Consider the following 4,705-nt stretch of genomic DNA (forward strand, 5'->3'; position numbering starts at 1 on the left):
GTGGTAGGTCGGGTGAGTAAAACCATGGAGTGGCTAACAAATAACAAAGGAGAAGAGGTAGCAACAATAAGAAGTAGTAGCGACCATAATAAGAGAACAACATTAAGATTTAAGGACTGAAAAAGGAGAAAAAGTAACAATAGAAAAGGAGAAGTAGAAGTAGAAGTAACCACAATATAATAGTAGCAACCTAGAGCTATATGGATTAAAAGGAGTAGCAAACAGTAATAGCAAAGGAGAAGGCAAAGGAGAAGTAAGAGTAGGAGCACAATATCAAAGAATAATATGTAGAAATAATAGTAAAATGAGAAGGTAAAGGAGAAGTAGTAGCACAATATCAAAGAATAATATCTATAACTAATAGTAAAAACATCAAGCTATGTGAGGATTGACAGAGGAGGAGAAGTATAAGAAATAGTAGTAGCACAATATCAAAGAATAATATCTAGAAATAATAGTAAAAACATCAAGCTATGTGAGGATTGACAGAGGAGGAGAAGTATAAGAAATAGTAGTAGCACAATATCAAAGAAGAATATCTAGAAATAATAGTAAAAACATCAAGGATTGACAGAGGAGGATAATTATAAGGAATAACAGTAGCCACAATATCTAGAAATAATAGTAAAAACATCAAGCTATGTGAGGGCTAATAGAGGAGGAGAAGTATAGTAGCCACCACAGTAAAACAAAGAAGATCATCTAGAAATAATAGTAGAAACAAGAAGCTAGGAAGAGAAGTATAAGGAATAGCATTAGGCATAAGTTTGAAGGAGGAGGAGGAGAAGGAGGAGAAGTATAAGAATAGCATTAGGCATAAGTTTGAAGGAGGAGAAGCAGTGGGCTTATATAAGTTTGAAGGAACAACATTGTGCATAAGTTTGAAGGAGAAGAAGCACAAACAAGGGCAACAAGCATAGACAAGGAGCATAAGAAGAAGTAGAAGAGCCATCAATAGTAATAACAAAGGAGAAGTGGGAGGATGGTATGTGTGGTATATCCATGTTATGTACGGTATGTGTGGTATATGTTGAGAGATGTAATCGCGGTGTTGTGTGTATGTGGGAAAGCACCCTAGAGGTGCAAGATATTGTGGCAAGATAAGAATGCCACATGTAATATTGAATGGTGTGTGAGTGTTGACCAAAAGAGTGGAAAAGGAGTTGCCACATGGATGATGATGTGTAAAGTGGGATAAGGCTAGAAAGCCTATATCATTGTATGGTTCATTATGATATGTAATAGAATTGAGTGTTGAGTGTGCATTCTCTCTCTCTCTTATGGAGTTCTTAGTGTGGTTTAATCCACCTTAATTATATTGCTTAATCTATGTCCACCATGATCAATCCCATTTTTGGATTGTTAACATAGTATCAAAGCAGCCTGGGTGGGCTCTTGGTCATGGTGATTGTTTATGTATAGTTTTTCTTGGTTATGAGTTCTTTGATTAAGCATTATTTTCAGTTATTATGAAAAAAAAATTATGCACACTCATATTATCATTTGGATTTGCATTTGTGAGGATTTAAGAGAGATTTGGAGCTGCCATTCTCAAGTTTGAGAGGAGATTTGCAACAAGGAGGTTGCATAGAAGCTGCCCAAGAGTTGCAAATGGGATTTTTGCAGCATGGAAAGCATGCTCCATCATGGAAGCTGAAATTGAAGATTTCAACAAGTATGAAGACTATGGAGTCTTCGGTGTCAAACAAGGAAGCTCTGCCAAGAAGTTTGTGGAGGTAATTTGTGAAGTTTTGTCTCAATGTTTTTGGTTAATTGAGCATGGAAGAATGCTCTATATGAAGGGTTACTTAGTGATGGGGGATATGTGGATCCCATGGATCTTTGCATTTGGCAAAGAGGTTGAAGGTGCACATGCTTGTTCAAGTGGTGGACATGTGATGTGGGCTGATTTGTAGTCCATGTTGAATCTTGTCACACAAGGAAATGGCATGGCTCGTAGTTTGCTCAATGAAGGAGAGCAAAGAAGGGGATGGAAACCTTGGCAGTTTCCACATGCTTTGCACCTTGGTTTCATGGTAATGAAACCTTAAAAGAAGAAGAACCCTTGAAGATTTGCATGCTAGGAAGTGGCATGCACATGCGGAGCTCACTTGGAATCTCATTAACAAGCAAAAAAACTTAGTAGCAACAAATAAGGCAGCTTGCAAATTTAGCTGCATGAAGACGGCAGCTTGTGAATTGAAATTGCAATGGAACCTCAGCACAACAAAGAAGGAGCAAAATCGGAAGGAAAACTAGGCAGATTTAGCAGAGGCATGAAGGTAGCCTTGTGATAGAGCATAGCAGTGAAGGAAAGAAGAGCTGCACAAGATTAGAGATGCAGTAAGAGAAGAACTGCATCAGCTTGCAGATAGCTATAGAATTACTCAAAAAGAGGAGGAAAGGCAACTACTATGGCGACCTCGGGTGACATGTTTAAGGCTCATCATGAGCTTTGGCTATAACATGGAAAACCTCTACTGTAAGCGAGCAGCAAACAGTTGGTCTACTGTAAGCGAACATCAGGCAAGCAGCAAACAGTTGGCAACAACTGAGGTGGAGAAGATAAGCTCAAAGATGCTTCGGAGAAGCAGTAAGAAGCAGCGCAAGAACCAGTAGGAAACAACATCATCATCGCCTAGAGAAGAGTCGGGCAAGCAGCTGGTAGAGAGAGAAGTACAGCAAAAAATTGTAGCTGACACGAGGCCCTCTAACAAATGAGGACAAGTATATGCACAAAGAGACCTGGAGCATATGTGGATGCAAAGCAGAAGAAACAATGGCCTCCATAGCATGGTAGAGCACTGTAGGATCAACCGAAGGGTAGCAAGGCTATCGGCATCGGAAGCATCCACACAGGCAACGAGCTGAATGGTGGTGATGACTTTAGCGCAATCTCCAATTGTATGTGGTGCACGTGAAAATCTTAGAGATAAGGTTTTGAACCTTAGTGATAAAAAAATTGGTGTAAAGAATCCTCAATAAAAGGCCGTTCACATGCATTTGATATAAATGAGTGTGGTGAATTACATCTATGGTTAGTGGAGGCATACTTGGACATATGAAGGTGTTCATAAAGAAGTGTATGTATGATTGAGATCTTCTTCAACTTTCTTTAACCAAGGCAAGCTCAAGATATGATTATGAAATACAATGCCCATGATGAAGCATATGAAGGTCATGGGAGTTAGTTTTTGGTGGTTATTGCATTCTATTAATCTCTCACCCAGATTTTATGAGGGTCCGCTGCCCGACCGGCTGTGGTGGCCAAAAGGCATTGCATTTGTTTCACCTATGTATATGAGGGCAACCGTGCCCGAGTCTGCATGCTCAAAACGACAAATTTTTTGTATTCACCCATTGGTAGTATGAGGGTTGCCCTACTCGACCTAGAAGCTCAAAATGGTTGTTGTTGCGTGATGTGTGCATGAGCAATGCACGTGTGAAGTGCATGCGCATGGGTTGGTTCCCACCTGAACTTCCATGTTCAAATCGGACGCAATGATTCCGCTGTGAGCGAGTCGGCTCAAAATGGACTAGGTGTCTAAGATGGTAGACACGCGCACACATGATTGGTTGATGGACACTCCAATGTATCATTGAGGGGGAGTGTTGAAAGGTAGCGATTGCAGTTGTGCAATGCTACATTGATATGGGTGATGGGTGAGTTGTGGAACAACTCGATTAAGAGGGGGTATTGAGAGATGTAATCGTGGTGTTGTGTGTATGTGGGAAAGCACCCTAGAAGTGCAAAATATTGTGGCAAGATAAGAATGCCACATGTAATATTGAATGGTGTGTGAGTGTTGACCAAAAGAGTGGAAAAGGAGTTGCCACATGGATGATGATGTGTAAAGTGGGATAAGGCTAGAAAGCCTATATCATTGTATGGTTCATTGTGATATGCAATAGAATTGAGTGTTGAGTGTGCATTCTCTCTCTCTCTTATGGAGTTCTTAGTGTGGTTTAATCCACCTTAATTGTGTTGCTTAATCTGTCCTTCACCATGATCAATCCCAATTTTGGATTGTTAACAGTATATCCATGTTATGTATGGTATGTGAGGTGTATCCATATTATGTGTGGTATATGTATGGTATGTCCATCTGTATGTGTATAATGTGGCATGTGCCATGTTGACTTAGAAACTCCACTCCACATCAACTATCCATGGTACAAAAACTCAACCCCAAAAAATAGATGCTTGCCAAAAAAAATAAACCTATGTTATATTGGAATGCCCTAAAAAATAATCCTATATTTGTGTTGGAGTACTTATTCCCTAAAATTGGAGTGCTTATGCCCTTAAAAAATCGTCCTATATTTAAATTGGAGTACCTATATTCATGTTGGACTACTTATTATGATTAGCGGTACACTTTGTTATTTTAAAAATTTGCTCTTTTGGCTAATTTAAGGAAGCGAGTAAAGAAATGATGTACTCATTTTAAGAAAGATTGTACTCATGAGTAAAGAAAAACTCTACTCAGACAAGTAAAGAAGGACTCTACTCATGAGTAAAGAAAAGACACTACTCTATGAGTAAAGAAAAGACACTACTCTATGAGTAAAGAAAGACTCTACTGCCAAAAAGTCAACCCCATGTTTATGTTGGAGTACTTATACCCTAAAATTCATGAGTAGTGGTACTCTATTCATGAAATATTAGAGTAATTATAGCCCATGTTTATGTTGGAGAACTTAT

Source organism: Cibotium barometz, chromosome 2, assembly GCF_041138505.1.
Source record: "Cibotium barometz isolate CiBa-2024 chromosome 2, ASM4113850v1, whole genome shotgun sequence".
NCBI lineage: Eukaryota > Viridiplantae > Streptophyta > Polypodiopsida > Cyatheales > Cibotiaceae > Cibotium > Cibotium barometz.